Below are 16,985 nucleotides of genomic sequence, written 5' to 3' on the forward strand. Positions count from 1 at the left end.
CCAAAAGAAAGAACTGAATAGTAACATACAGAGATAGTAGTTTAGTATCAGCTCAGTACACCAGTGTCACTTTGATTTGTAAACCATAGTGCTAATAGTATCAGCTCAGTATTAAGAGAATCCTAACACTTTGTTTTCCAACAAAATTTCATTTTACATTCATGGCTGAAGTTCTGGGGAATCTTATGTTCCATTTCATTCCACTTGAGAATTTTTCTGTTCACATGTCACTGTTAAAAACAGATGTAGAAAAGGAATTAGTTCACAGTCTTTGTTACAAATGTTACCAGTTGTTGGTGACTCGTTGTCAACAGTCCTCTTTGATTTGACTGGGACATTACTAGTAAATGAATAGTGTACGAAAAGATGTGACTCTATTGGTGTTAGTTACAATGATGAGGGTATAACTAAACGCAGTGGACTCAAACGTAGTGATCTTCTCATTTCATTGTAACAGTTGGTAGGTCTTTCTGCTCAACTTGTCTAGGATTCAGTTCTTCCTTCTTTGGAACTCATTTGTCATGAACAATCAAAGTGTCTGGTGAACAGGGAGTCACGTGCAGCTCCTCGCATTCAATGTGGTGGTTAGGATTTGGGTTTTAGGATCATTCTAACGTCAGATGTGAAATGGTCAAACTTGGCACCTCTGGCTAGTGAATGTCACAGTCAGTATATCAAATGGTGTGTCTTGGCTGTGTGCGAACTCATTGAGCTTGGTGTGGACTCGGTGACGCCCATGGCAGAAAACAAGCCTGCAAGTAAACACATGTACATTGTGAAAATAGTCGCAGTGTTGATTGTACAGAGAAAGGAAAACATTGTAGGTTTAAAACTGACCTCAGTACAGTGGACCTATAGAATGTTACTTGTGACTTTTGAACTAAATACATCCCAACCCAAAGATTATTTAATTTAGTATTTCAGATAAGTTTATTAGTCCAAACAAACGGACTACATTTGTCGACCTCAACATTACTGCTATACACTATATAGATGCTAATAGGAACAACATTCACATGCGTAGCACACACACATACACACACACATATATATATATATATACATATGTCTCAAGATATGACACAAGAAGAAAGAAGAGTGGCCAGGGCGAAAGAGCGCCAAACAAACAAAAAGCTGAGAGAAGAAGCAGGCCTATCTGCAACTGACCTAGCCTACCCATGCCACGTAATCGACCGGCTTTTTAAAGCGAGGATTGAACTTTAAAGTCATCTTCGAGTCCATAGGAAATGAGAAATGTGCTCATCTTCGACCACGAAGGAGGAACTATATGATTTGGTTGTTAATCTGAATTTCTGCAAGATGGTCTTTGTGTTTCCTTAAATCTACAATCATTTCTTTAGTTTCTTGAACATCTAAAATGGTAAAATGTGACTGTCACTGTCGAACTGCACAAACTTTCTTCAACTTTTCATTTTGCCCGCGTCTTCTTTTGATTTGAGCATGGGCCATAACTTTGATTTGAGCATGGGCCATAACTGACTTAACGGTTTTCAAAAGAAAGGCAATACTAAAAGAGATCCACTTGCTACCTTTCACTACCCCATCCCCTTGTCCGGAAAAGAAATGTGGATGTAGAAATACTTTGTCCAGAGCTCAGGGTCTCTGGACTCTCCTTTTAATTGTGTCTTTCCTGCACTGGCAACTCCCTCTCACTTCATCTACACCATCGGTTGTTTCTCTCATTAGTGTCTTAGTATCCGCTTCGTGCTTGTGGTGATCTGTTGTTAATGTCTTGGCTCAACACCGATTTCCATAACAGCAACTTAAGTGAATAGCTTGTACCAGACCGCCATTTTTTTTTACTCTTATATAAATCAACTAATCACAAGCAATTGATGGCTGTCTGGTCGTGCGGTATGCGCACTGGACTGTTGTTTGGACTTCATGGTGGCCGTGGGTTCATATGTGGACTTGTATAGAAATGAGGGAACTCGTTAGAAAAGTCCACTACACTTTTGTCTTAACTTATACTGTCATTGTAAAACCATCTTTAATTTCCACTACACTGTCTTAGCTTATACTGTCATTGTAAGACCATCTTCAACTGTCTTAGCTTATACTGTCATTGTAAAACCATCTTTAATTTCCACTACACTGTCTTAGCTTATACTGTCATTGTAAGACCATCTTCAACTGTCTTAGCTTATACTGTCATTGTAAGACCATCTTCAATGTCCACTACACTGTTGTAGCTTATACTGTCATTGTAAGACCATCTTAAATGTCCACTAAACTGTCTTAGCTTATACTGTCATTGTAAGACCATCTTAATGTCCACTACACTGTTATAGCTTATACTGTCATTGTAAGACCATCTTAAATGTCCACTACACTGTTATAGCTTATACTGTCATTGTAAGATCATCTTAAATGTCCACTACACTGTCTTAGCTTATACTGTCATTGTAAGACCATCTTAAATGTCCACTACACTGTCTTAGCTTATACTGTCATTGTAAGATCATCTTAAATGTCCACTACACTGTCTTAGCTTATACTGTCATTGTAAAACCATCTTAAATGTCCACTACACTGTTAAAGCTTATACTGTCATTGTAAGATCATCTTAAATGTCCACTACACTGTCTTAGCTTATACTGTCATTGTAAGATCATCTTAAATGTCCACTAAACTGTCTTAGCTTATACTGTCATTGTAAAACCATCTTAAATGTCCACTACACTGTTAAAGCTTATACTGTCATTGTAAGATCATCTTAAATGTCCACTAAACTGTCTTAGCTTATACTGTCATTGTAAAACCATCTTAAATGTCCACTACACTGTTAAAGCTTATACCGTCATTGTAAGACCATCTTAAATGTCCACTACACTGTCTTAGCTTATACTGTCATTGTAAAACCATCTTAAATGTCCACTACACTGTTAAAGCTTATACCGTCATTGTAAGACCATCTTAAATGTCCACTACACTGTCTTAGCTTATACTGTCATTGTAAAACCATCTTAAATGTCCACTACACTGTTAAAGCTTATACCGTCATTGTAAGATCATCTTAAATGTCCACTACACTGTCTTAGCTTATACCGTCATTGTAAGATCATCTTAAATGTCCACTACACGGTCATTTCTCAGATCTTTTCATACGATCGCTGTCAATCTCATGCAAAACCTTTACTGTCGCAGTATCTAGAGATTAAGTTTGTAGATCTATTGGTGTTGAAAGTAACGGAGGTGTGAACTGTTGACCTACTTATTGATTGGGTGAGTTCTTAGCGCTGCTAGCGTCACGCTAGTCAAGGTCGGATGAGAGAGCTAGAGTATGTGGAGAGAGAGAGAGAGGAGGTGATGTAAGATGTCCGCTCGAGAGGTTGCTAATCAATAATGTATGAATCCTGTTAAGCTAGGTCCCAGTAGAAGTGTGTGTGTGTGTGTTAGTGATGTATGAATCCTGCTAATTATGCGCCGCGTCAGTGGAAATGTATGTGTGTGTGTGCGTCTTGTGTGAAGTTCTATATTTAGGACAGGAAGTCACGTTTGTGAGTCACTTTTTTTGTTGTACACTTGGTGGTAGTAAAAGTTGGCGTGTTGGTAGAGTAAAAATGCACGTCGTTGGCAGCCTTCTTCGCTCATTTCGTTGAGAAATTCTTATTTGATTATAGAGAACACATGTATAAACTTAGCATCTGTCCGTTTGGTTTGTTGTTAATCAGCTAACATGATTGCTGCCGCTTTGTCGTCATTCCTCTCCACACATTGAGGAAACGTTCAGCCTATCGTCAAGGAAAAAAAAAAAAAAAACAACTCTTGTGCTACTAGGTTGTAAATAGAATGTTTTGTTTCAGTTCTTTATCAGTCAGTGTAAATATTTCTGAAACATCTTCTTTGCTGTAGAAACGCAGGTTACAGTTTTGTGTCAACCCATCCAGTATCAACCTTTAGGAGCAGATTCTCCCGTTCTGGCTTTTGTTACTGGTTTGTAAATAGAATGTTTGTTTCAGTTCTTTATCAGTCAGTGTAAACATTTCTGAAACATCTTCTTTGCTGTAGAAACGCAGGTTACAGTTTTGTATCAACCCATCCAGTATCAACCTTTAGGAACAGATTCTCCCGTTCTGGCTTTTGTTACTGGGTTGTAAATGGAATGTTTGTTTCAGTTCTTTATCAGTCAGTGTAAACATTTCTGAAACATCTTCTTTGCTGTAGAAACACAGGTTACAGTTTTGTATCAACCCATCCAGTATCAACCTTTAGGAACAGATTCTCCCGTTCTGGCTTTTGTTACTGGGTTGTAAATAGAATGTTTGTTTCAGTTCTTTATCAGTCAGTGTAAACATTTCTGAAACATCTTCTTTGCTGTAGAAACGCAGGTTACAGTTTTGTATCAACCCATCCAGTATCAACCTTTAGGAACAGATTCTCCCGTTCTGGCTTTTGTTTTTAAAAAAATTATCCCCACGAGAATGCAGTCCTTTCTTTGCCATCCTAGAAACATGGCAAAGATGGAGTGCAGCCATGGCAACCGGTGTACACATATTATTTGTCAGACTTTAAGCTACTGAAAATCTGACTGATGATATTTAATGTGGCATCAAACTTGCTAACTACGGTCTATCGATCTATTTGTCTATCTAGTGACTGCAATAATTAAATAACATTGCGTTCAACAATCATGCTGTCTAAACCTAACTAAAATACAACAAAATATTCAAAAGGCCTAAAGCTAAAGTTGAACTGTCTATCTACCACCCTACAAGAGTATCGCATATATCTACAATACAATCTACAATATCTGCATATCATCTCCACACAGTTCATAATACAAAGTGCTATCAGTTCTTGGTCAATCACTACATCTATAGGGGATTAGGATTAAATGTTTGTTTTTAATTTCACACGACAGACGAATATTAAGTACTAAATACTAAACAAGAAAATATTTTTTTTAAATAAAATAAAAAGCTAATATTAAGCATAGTTGCATCAATTTGTTTGCATGACATATAATTAAACTTGTAATAGATCTAGACCAACAATAAAAAAGCAATCTTAAAAATAAATTTAAAAATGGGTAATGACCTGAATTCGGACTCATGGCTCAAACCTTCTCAGGCTTCTCAAGCCAACACGGTAACCACTCAGCTAGTGAAGAGCTTATGAACATGTAAGGTTGTATAGTTATCTATTGTTTCTATAGTCTCGACCTATTTTTCATATTGTGTTCATTTAAAGAGTCAGGCGAAGACCTATAAAGGGGACTACTTCAGCTTATTGTCAATTACAGTTTTCCTCTTGTTTGAGATACCAAATAAAATAATTAATTACCAATAGTTCAGTAACTAATAGTTTATATTGATTGTTCTTTTGTCAGGTAAACGAAATAATTGTGCAAAATTTCCTCTTTATCCAAGATTGGGTGTGGGAGAAATAACGTGCACAAACTTTTTACCATGTAGACAGAGTGAGTCAATATAAACTTTGTAAAAAAAAAATACAAGAAATTGTAATAGATCCATAAAACATATTTAAATGTGGTGACGTCCTCGCAGGGAAGATCATTCCTCCTGAATCCTCAATCATTGTGCATGCACTTGAAATTACCCGCCCTTTGTTCTGTGCTGACTTGCATTCGTGGAGGCTTTGTTACTTCATTGTGCAATTTATAACACTGGCCTATATTGTGTGTTGCTATGCACGTGAACCTCATGGACATTAATATTGATAAATCCAATCAATCCCATGCCACGTGACTCTGCTTGTCACTGGCCTGACATACGATCTTTTCTATTAGCTAGTAATGTCCAGTGAACGCAGTGTATGGTGCCTTAGAAATATACTTTAGACAATTACATATTATTGTGGGTTTTTTGTTTTATTGGTTTACAGAACTTGAATCTAGCATTTCATATACAAGCCTAGGATTTCTGTTTCTTGAACGCGATGTCAACGTTTAGCTATGAAAAAAAATCCATCTTACTGAAAGGGAAGCACCCATTCAGTCTTCAGACCTTGCGATCCATGGGGCGGACGATATAAAAGTCACCTGTTTTTTTTTTTTGGTTGACGGTTAATGAGGGGGTCATGTGGCCAGCACAAAACAGCCTTGACTTTCCCCAGTTTAAGTCAGGTACCCTTGAGAGCTGGGTGGACTCATAGGCGTCCTAAAAATCCCGAAGTTTAAGATCCCAGTCTGCACCGAGATTTGAACCAGAGACCCCCTCGGTTCGGATCCCAAGCGTTCTACCACTCAGCCACTACGACTCCTATATCTATCTTAGACCTATATAATATAAAACTGAGTGAGAGAAGATATACTGGCACAATTCGGACTTCAGACTGATTCACTTATCACGTTGTTTTTGCACTTTGACATCGGTGTATCTACAGCAAAGAAATGTCCTCGTACTTTGGTGGACTGATCCAAATGTCCCTGGTTTGCTGCTTAGAATCTACACTTCTAGTTTTGCAGCGTTGTTTTCCCTTATGAGTTACGGCTTGAGGTTGTTTTTTTTTCAATTCATGGACCAAAAGTCTGAAATAAGTTACGAGCCGCCTATCTACACGACTACATGCTTGTAGCTGTCTAGCTGTGAAGTACTCAGTGTAACAGGCGTCCCTCGTACTTCCCCTGTGTATATCACTGGCATTAGCGTCTAAATCATTCAATTAGACTAATTGCTAGAGTAGCTTAGTGGTTGACATTTATACACCAATGGAGGTTCAGTCACTCACATAAAAAAAAACCTATAGACATCCATTTAGTTGTGTACAGATGTACACGCGTCCATTTACTTACGTACATACGTACACATTTCCATTCCCCGTTTCTCTAACTTGTTTTCTCTCTCTCTCTCTCTCTCTAACTTATTTGTCTATTTGTGTTTTGTTTCGTTGCTATCATATAATTGTCTTCGCCACCAAAAGTAAAACATCAATCTATACTCATATCTATACTATATTATGGTATAGCACCCCTACTATTGTAACGTATCACTTATTGGCTGTATTATGATAGTATCATCTCTGAGTCTGTAATGTACATTATGTCTGCGTGTACTAGCCTACTGTAATTGTTGATACATAATGTCATAATTCTTCTTTTTTTTTTGTTCTGTGTAGTTTACTGTAGTTTTCATCTTTGAGATTAAAATAGACGCTCTTTAAATCAGCCAGTAGATGTTAGGACTTGTCTTCTTTTGTGTGAGTTTAACAAAATCTGATGGGAGTCACTGTATCTCAAAAACCTCTAGTAGTATCACTACATTTAGACCTAGATTTGTTCTAGATCAGGGCTTCTCAACCTGTGGGTCGCGACGGCGCCTTGGGGGTCGAATGACGATTTGCCAGGGGTCGCCTAAGACCATCGAAAATATGGATTGTTATTGTATATTCTTCTGTTGCTGTATCTGTGTGTGGTGGGGGGGGGGGGTCGCAACAGAGTGGGGGATTGTAAAAAGGGGTCGCCGAGCATAAAAGGTTGAGAACCGCTGTTCTAGATGAACGAAAGTCACACCAATAAAACCAAAGCTTGGAAATACAGCAAAGAAAAAAAATCTAGAAGACGTTGTTACGGTGACCAACACTCAGCGCGGTTATGTCATGAAACCTTCCCATTCGATATAAGATGAACACACAATACTTACTTATTTACTTAATCCTGTGTACTCCCAGGGGAGCATAGGGCCGCAACCACACCTCTCCACCGAACTCGGTTCTGAGCAGCTTTCTTCATCTGCTCCCATGTCATTCCAGTACCCTCAGCTTCACTGATGACTGACCTCTTCCAGGTTTGCTTGGGTCTGCCCACTTTCCTCTTTCCTTGTGGGTTCCAGTCTAGTGCCTGCCTTGCAACATTGATGGCTGGTTTTCGCAGGGTGTGTCCTATCCAGCTCCATTTTCGTTTTGTGATGTCTTGGGCTATGGGCTTTTGTTTAGTTCTCTCCCACAAATCGATAGTAGTTATCTTTTCTGGCCACTTAATTCCTAATATCCGGCGTAGGCATCTGCTAACAAAGGTCTGGAGCTTTTCCATATTTGTTTTAGTGACTCTCCAAGTTTCTGAACCGTATAGAAGGACAGACTTAACGTTTGTATTGTAGATTCGTATTTTGTTATGCAGAGATGAACACACAATAGAACTGGATTTATTGGTGAACAGAAACAGCTAAACATTATCAAGAGATTCACTTGAACAATGTCACGTGTTGACTTGTCACGTGACTGGAGAACATGCCATTGTTTTATAACACGGATTAGTTTGTTATTTTGTTCCTTCAGATTTCAACCTAATTACATCCTACCCGAAACCTTCCGCAGAACGGCGGGGGGGGGGGGGGGGGGTGTGGTAGGCTGGGTTGAACCAGGTATCATAGTGACCGTTGAACGACAGTCCAGAGCGCTTAGCACACGACCAGGCAGCAATGTTTGTGTGTGTGATCATGAGCTACTGGAGACATAAATAAATAATACTTTTGATATTTGCATTTATCTCTCTTTTTCTTTATGAGCCTACATTTTTATGATTTATAGAATGGTGGTGGCCGAGTGACTACGCGCTTCCGAACCAAGGGTAACGAGTTCGAAACCTTGTGTCCCAACCCTGAGGGATACCTGACAGTAGTTCAGGAAAGTCGGTTGGTCGTTGTGCTGGTCACATGACACCCTCGTTAATTGTCGACGTTAGAAATGGATGAGCTTTACGTCATTTGGTCCATGGTCACATGACACCCTCGTTAATTGTCGACGTTAGAAATGGATGAGCTTTACGTCATTTGGTCCATGGACCAAAAAGGGGGTTGTACTTACACTATTTCTGACGTATTATAAGTTTGGCTGTCCTAGGGTTAGGTTAAAGACCTATGGTTTTAAGAAGATTGTAAGTAAATAGGTTACACTATACACAAGTTAACAAATGATGTAGATTAGGGTAATCAATGCAGTGTGTAACTCAGTCGTTCTCTCGCTCTTTCTCTCTCTCCCTCTCTTTTAATGGGTGACAGGGGGAATCAACTCTTGGAGTAAACAGTAACAATAGACGCCAATGCCTCCAGTTCTAGACATTGTGACGACACGTCTGTGTTCACATGCCTGTGTAATCTAGAGAGAGACTATCTCGGGAGATTTGATAATTGTGACATGGGTCGAATTAAGCATATTCGGGGAAGTTGGAAGTACTCGCCAAACTCTAAAGAATTGTATGGCTGAACGCTGATACCTACTTTTTAATAAATATATTTTAATAATTTTAATACACATATAGATTACAAATTACAGACAGACACTCTGTGAATGGATGCCAGGGGTATTGGCTCTTAGAATCAGCACAACAATGTACAAACAATGTGTTCCAGTTGTGGCTTTCATTAGCCCAAGTTTCTTCTGTTGATAAATGGAGGCTAGATATCAGTAGAGCGATCATGCGCTTGACAGAGCCCAATGAATGAAGTCTACTACTATACAAGATAGCGTTAAAGTGTTGTTCTTGTTGTTGTCTGAAACATCTGGCTATTGAGAGCGATTGGGGTTTTCTTTCTATTCTTCTTGTCTATTCCAAGTACTGCTCAGTCTAGATACCCTACAATCTATAGGCCTATATACGATTTGTTCTGTTTTTACATCCTTAAGTTACCTTAACCTTAGCGTGAATCAAAAGCTAATAACATGACCATAGTCTCTAGCCGCTTCTTGGTGGTATGGCAAAGAGGAAAAACTTACAAACGACTACTCTCTTGCTCTCTCTCTCTCTCTCTCTCTCTCTAGAGGATAGAGATATAGAGATAGATAAGATATAGATAAGATATAGATAAGATAGATAGATAAGATAGATAATATTATATGGGAGCAGATGGAGAAAGCTGATCAGTAGTTGGTCCATTGCAACACTCTACATTAGACTTGGTCCATTGCAACACTCTACATTAGACTTGGTCCATTGCAACACTCTACATTAGACTTGGTCCATTGCAACACTCTACATTAGACTTGGTCCATTGCAACACTCTACATTAGACTTGGTCCATTGCAACACTCTACATTAGACTTGGTCCATTGCAACACTCTACATTAGACTTGGTCCATTGCAACACTCTACATTAGACTTGGTCCATTGCAACACTCTACATTAGACATGGTCCATTGCAACACTCTACATTAGACTTAGTCCATTGCAACACTCTACATTAGACTTGGTCCAAGTGAACCCCCCGAAATGATGTTTGATCTATTGAGTGATCAAGTCTTTGACTCGGAGTCTCGTCAACCTTGCATACTGATGACCGACTTTGTCAATAATGAACCATCGATCTTCCCACGAGACCATTTCTCTTGTTGTGATTATAGTCTAGAGAAGTTGAATACCAATTCATTCATTCATTCACGGTAACGAGTTTAACGTATTCTTCGTTAGTATTGGGACCGTGATGATACATTCTTCATAATTATGTTACGGCCAGATCAAGTCGGTAGAAGCAACGCTAAATCAAATGGACACAGACACCTCTACAAGAACTTACATTATACGTGACGTTTACTAAAACATCCTTTTAAGTTGTAACATATTCTACTATAAGACGTAACTATGGTGAGATACCTTTCTCTGATGAGTTTGTGCAAATGTTTTTCACTTCTCAATATCTCGGGATCTCGTCATCTGTAATTAATCTCTTATTTTCTCTCTCTCTCTCTCTCTCTCTCTCTCTCATACACTCTCTCTTTCTCTCTCTCTCTCTCTCTCTCTTTAAAGATCATTAAGAAGTGAAAGATATACAGATATACAGTCAAACAGTCTTGACACCCGAATGCGGCCTGTTTTAGAAGTTTAGTTTGGAATTGAAATCCTCTGAATGTATGTACCTGCAAGAAGTGGAAACAGTTGCTTGGAGAGTCAAGTTGTTTGTTTCATATTCCCTTAGATTTTCTTGCCTCTCTAAATGTCAGTATCTGAAATTGTCATGTAGAGTTGTGCATCGCACTTGGAACTCTAATGCAAAAGCGAACAAGAGCTCCCTTCCACCGGCCTGAAGTGGGCGCTGTGTTCCTCCTTCACACCACCCTGTCTGACGGGGGGTGAGACTCGGGGTTAAACTTCGAGTTTGATCTGCGTTCACTTCCGGTGGACACGGACACACCGGACTCGCGGCCGAAGGCCGCACCACCAGGACCCCCGTCATTTTCCTTTAATCTACCAGGCTAACCGTGCGGGACACGCCATTTATGTAACGGCCCCTTGAGGGACGATGCCTGGACGTTGACAGATCGCTGCGGGAGCTCTTTTACATCCCCGCACAGTGCATTGAGGATGCTCTCCCCTCTTAGGCACTCCCGCGGGAGCATTGTTGTGCTACCCTTTGGTGTAGCTGTCCACCCGGGCGCCACGATGAGGCAGGGTGGCTATTGACCAGTACATTGTTTATGATTATGCTGTCTTCTTGTTGTCTGTGTACACTGACATGACCACCGTGGCTATTAGCCAGTACATTGTTTATGATTATGCTGTCTTCTTGTTGTCTGTGTACACTGACATGAGAACCGTGGCTATTAGCCAGTACATTGTTTATGATTATGCTGTCTTCTTGTTGTCTGTGTACACTGACATGACCACTGTGGCTATTAGCCAGTACATTATTTATGATTATGCTGTCTTCTTGTTGTCTGTGTACACTGACATGACCACCGTGGCTATTAGCCAGTACATTGTTTATGATTATGCTGTCTTCTTGTTGTCTGTGTACACTGACATGACCACCGTGGCTATTGACCAGTACATTGTTTATGATTATGCTGTCTTCTTGTTGTCTGTGTACACTGACATGACCACCGTGGCTATTAGCCAGTACATTGTTTATGATTATGCTGTCTTCTTGTTGTCTGTGTACACTGACATGAGAACCGTGGCTATTAGCCAGTACATTGTTTATGATTATGCTGTCTTCTTGTTGTCTGTGTACACTGACATGACCACTGTGGCTATTAGCCAGTACATTATTTATGATTATGTTGTCTTCTTGTTGTCTGTGTACACTGACATGACCACCGTGGCTATTAGCCAGTACATTGTTTATGATTATGCTGTCTTCTTGTTGTCTGTGTACACTGACATGACCACTGTGGCTATTAGCCAGTACATTATTTATGATTATGCTGTCTTCTTGTTGTCTGTGTACACTGACATGACCACCGTGGCTATTGGCCAGTACATTGTTTATGATTATGCTGTCTTCTTGTTGTCTGTGTACACTGACATGACCACCGTGGCTATTGGCCAGTACATTGTTTATGATTATGCTGTCTTCTTGTTGTCTGTGTACACTGACATGACCACTGTGGCTATAAGCCACTACATTGTTTATGATTATGCTGTCTTCTTGTTGTCTGTGTACACTGACATGACCACCGTGGCTATAAGCCACTACATTGTTTATGATTATGCTGTCTTCTTGTTGTCTGTGTACACTGACAGTAAGACTTGAAATGTTCCTATTGATTGTCAGACTTGTCAGTCAACGTGGCCGAGATCTCTAGACACGACTGTCAGCATTGATTTCAAACTCATCATGTTGGCCATCGCTTTTGTTAAATATAGAATCTTTCTCTTGAGTTTTTTTAAACTGAATCTTTTTTTTCCCCTGCTGTTGTTTACAAATGTAATTTGAGAAATCGTTACTGGAAGATCTTGTCGTGGGTTGAAAAGATGTATAGGCGAGGTGTGTGATACCTTGCTGGCGATTATGTTGTACATTGTTTGTAGCAGAGAAGGGAAAGAAAACAATGGTCAAGTTTTCGACGGCCATACAAATCTGGATGAACATCAGATCTGCTAGTATTTATTTAAAGACATAGCTGGACTTCAAAATGTAAAATATTTCATTTCTTTCAATGGAGTCTTTCAACATGTGTAACCTTCAATCCACAAAGGATAGTGTCATTAAATATATTTGAGAACATTGGTTTGTTTTTTTGTTGTTGTTGTTGTTTTTTTACTTCATAGTGAATGTTTGATAGTTTCTTACTTGACCAACCCGTGACAAAAGTGATATCGAGTTGGATGGTAAGATGTATGCATGTTAATATGTCACAGTTCTTGTGCGGGGTCGGGAAAAAACTAGCACGTGATGGCTCCTGATGGCCCGAAGCCGTCAGTGTTTCAGACTCTACAAGGCCAAGAGAGGAGCTGACATTGAAATAAAAGGAGTAGCCGAAAAAACTAGTAGCAAAAAGCATGCAGTGTTGCACTGGGCCCAAACTGTGCCTCCAAACTGTGCCTTTGGTCTAACCAACTTTTCAGATGGAAGAACGGACTTGACAGCCATTTTGGAGTTCATTAGAAATGAGACAGTGGTCAACTCCGACTACGAAGCTCATATGTAGTATATAGTTGATTACAATCTTTGAGTGTATTGTAGAAATGTGTGCATGTTTAACATTAAGAAAGGTATGCATGTTTAACTGCGAGAACTGTGCGCATGTTTAACTTCAGGAAATGCGTACATGTTTAACTTTAGGACATGTTTGTTTGTCAAATTCCAGAAATGTGTGTTTAGCTTCAAGAAATGTATGCATGTTTAACTTTAGGACATGTTTGTTTGTCAAATTCCAGAAATGTGTGTTTAGCTTCAAGAAATGTATGCATGTTTAACTTCAAGAAATGTGTGCATGTTTAACTTCAAGAAATGTATGCATGTTTAACTTCAAGAAATGTGTGCATGTTTAGCTTCAAGAAATGTATGCATGTTTAACTTCAAGAAATGTGTGCATGTTTAACTTCAAGAAATGTGTGCATGTTTAGCTTCAAGAAATGTGTGTTTAACTTCAAGAAATGTATGCATGTTTAACTTCAAGAAATGTGTGCATGTTTAACTTCAAGAAATGTATGCATGTTTAACTTCAAGAAATGTGTGTTTAACTTCAAGAAATGTATGCATGTTTAACTTCAAGAAATGTGTGCATGTTTAACTTCAAGAAATGTATGCATGTTTAACTTCAAGAAATGTGTGCATGTTTACATCCAGAAATGTGTGCATGTTTAACTTCAAGAAATGTATGCATGTTTAACTTCAAGAAATGTGTGCATGTTTAGCTTCAAGAAATGTGTGTTTAACTTCAAGAAATGTATGCATGTTTAACTTCAAGAAATGTGTGCATGTTTAACTTCAAGAAATGTATGCATGTTTAACTTCAAGAAATGTGTGTTTAACTTCAAGAAATGTATGCATGTTTAACTTCAAGAAATGTGTGCATGTTTAACTTCAAGAAATGTGTGCATGTTTAACTTCAAGAAATGTGTGCATGTTTAACTTCAAGAAATGTGTGCATGTTTAACTTCAAGAAATGTGTGCATGTTTAGCTTCAAGAAATGTGTGCATGTTTAACTTCAAGAAATGTGTGCATGTTTAACTTCAAGAAATGTATGCATGTTTAACTTCAAGAAATGTGTGTTTAACTTCAAGAAATGTGTGCATGTTTAACTTCAAGAAATGTGTGTTTAACTTCAAGAAATGTGTGCATGTTTAACTTCAAGAAATGTGTGCATGTTTAACTTCAAGAAATGTGTGTTTAACTTCAAGAAATGTGTGCATGTTTAACTTCAAGAAATGTGTGCATGTTTAACTTCAAGAAATGTATGCATGTTTAACTTCAAGAAATGTGTGTTTAACTTCAAGAAATGTGTGCATGTTTAACTTCAAGAAATGTGTGTTTAACTTCAAGAAATGTGTGCATGTTTAACTTCAAGAAATGTGTGCATGTTTAACTTCAAGAAATGTGTGCATGTTTAACTTCAAGAAATGTGTGCATGTTTAACTTCAAGAAATGTGTGCATGTTTAACTTCAAGAAATGTATGCATGTTTAACTTCAAGAAATGTGTGTTTAACTTCAAGAAATGTGTGCATGTTTAACTTCAAGAAATGTGTGTTTAACTTCAAGAAATGTGTGCATGTTTAACTTCAAGAAATGTGTGCATGTTTAACTTCAAGAAATGTGTGCATGTTTAACTTCAAGAAATGTGTGCATGTTTAACTTCAAGAAATGTATGCATGTTTAACTTCAAGAAATGTGTGCATGTTTAACTTCAAGAAATGTGTGCATGTTTAACTTCAAGAAATGTGTGCATGTTTAACTTCAAGAAATGTGTGCATGTTTAACTTCAAGAAATGTGTGCATGTTTAACTTCAAGAAATGTGTGCATGTTTACATCCAGAAATGTGTGGGTTTCTTCCAATGAAAACATTCACTTCTCTACTCCAGACGACTCTTGTGTATCCATTTAAACTGAGAGATCGATTTTATTAGAACGTGAATGTGTATTGTGTATGTTTCTTGTCTGTACAAATCTGGCCTGTGAATTACAAAGTACTAGTACTATGAGTGATTTGAAGTACTCACCATAGGGCCTTATGGGTAAATGACTTGACCTAGAATTCCACTAAAGAAAAAAAAATCATCCATTAAGCATCGCTCAGTTATCCCGTTCACTAGGGGCAGAGAACTCACAGCACCACACGTGACTGGAAGAGAAAAAAATATGAAGCAATGAAAGTTATTGCCCTTTGTTATGGCTTCTCGGCACCGCACTCCGCGGCAGCCATTACTTACTCCCAACCAGTTGCATTGATTTCTTATATGCTTGTATTTTATCTAAACAAACGAATGCCTTACTCTATCGCTGTCATATTCAAGAGACAAGAAGAAATTGCGTGAGTTGCTTGGAATTCACACCGTCCGACCATTAGATGCAGTCTATCGCCAGACATCTGCCATTGAATAAGACGAGACGATAATGAACTGTGCAAAGATATGTAACTCAATCAATAGCTAATGATCGCCAAGAGGGCGGATAATTCAGGATCACGGGTGACCGCAGCTTGCAGGGGTTGTTGGCTTGGGAAATAATGTTGTACGATTTAAACTCTTCGCTTGACGACTTCTGCCACAAATTTATAAAATCAGATAACTTGTAAAACTTTTCTAATAGATGATATTTGAGAGGGGGGGGGTCAGGAAGAGAGAAGGAGAGAGAGAGAATGTGTTGACAGTCTTAATCAGGGAAACACGTGACAAATCTAGTTAAAACATTCTCCGCTGACTGCAGCTAATCATGTATTCCTACCACATTGTTGTTAAGATCATCGTCTTTACTAAGGGCTTCAGAGTCTGGTGCATGTATTGGGAAACAATTTAGTCAGTGAGGAGGAGGCACACACACACAAAAAAAACTCACAGTAGCTGCCATTGTAATAGTTCTCACATACTTGTTCTCAAAACCAAAGACACACACACACACAGACTATATTGCAGGGTGTGCTGACAAATGTTGAAGCAAAGATTTAATAGCTCGCTGCGCGTGAAAACGAAAGCTTGGCCAGACTAATGAGGTTTTTTTTTAAATAGAGGAGCACTGAAACGTCTTTGAACACATGCCAATTCAGTTGAGACTAAAAGCTCATGTCTGCCTTGTAGTTGAGACTTAGAGTCAGACAGCATTCTGGAGTAAAAACTAAGTGTAGTGACTACCTTCGAAGTCGTAGGTTAATACAGCGTTACTCAAACTGTTGAACGTGTTACCATAGTGGGGGGCGAGGGGCGTCATGACAAGGTGGGGGGGAGGAGGGGCGTCATGACAAGGTGGGGGAGGAGGGGCGTCATGACAAGGTGGGGGAGGGGCGACATGACAAGAGTGGGGCGAACCCAATCTGTTTGAATATAAACCAAGCAAAATTACACCATTACCAAATTTTAGAAATTAAAATATTTCAAGTTTTAAACGTCGCTTCATCTTTTAATATGGACCTTTTATAGTGTACACCGTTTTCGCGTGAAGCGTCTGCAACAATATTGACTCAAAACGTTTTGAAGAATTTCAAAACATCTCCCCTAAAGTGATACTTCTAGACTCTAAAACTTTCTTGTGACAGAAGAGTCGAAATTTTCTCGGCTGGTGTACATCGTTATGTTGGGGCTGTTTGTACATTGAATGGCCCTCGTATAACAGTATTGGCCAGCGTCCTTT

At 38.9% G+C, this 16,985-nt stretch overlaps 1 protein-coding gene and 1 long non-coding RNA gene across 2 annotated transcripts in view; one reads left to right on the forward strand and one right to left on the reverse strand.

Moving 5' to 3' along the window:
- The window catches only part of LOC106071030 (glycosaminoglycan xylosylkinase-like), a 31,860-nt gene that overhangs the window by 4,097 nt on the left and 10,778 nt on the right, over positions 1-16,985 (forward strand). The gene's annotated exons all lie outside the window — the stretch shown is intronic.
- On the reverse strand, positions 12-15,881 carry LOC106071071 (uncharacterized). The gene is made up of 3 exons (XR_001218368.2): positions 15,635-15,881; positions 15,362-15,483; positions 12-752 (listed from the first exon to the last, which is right to left on the reverse strand). It is a non-coding gene; the product is annotated as an uncharacterized LOC106071071 (long non-coding RNA).

This window comes from Biomphalaria glabrata, chromosome 9 (genome assembly GCF_947242115.1).
Source record: "Biomphalaria glabrata chromosome 9, xgBioGlab47.1, whole genome shotgun sequence".
NCBI classification, from domain to species: Eukaryota; Metazoa; Mollusca; class Gastropoda; family Planorbidae; genus Biomphalaria; species Biomphalaria glabrata.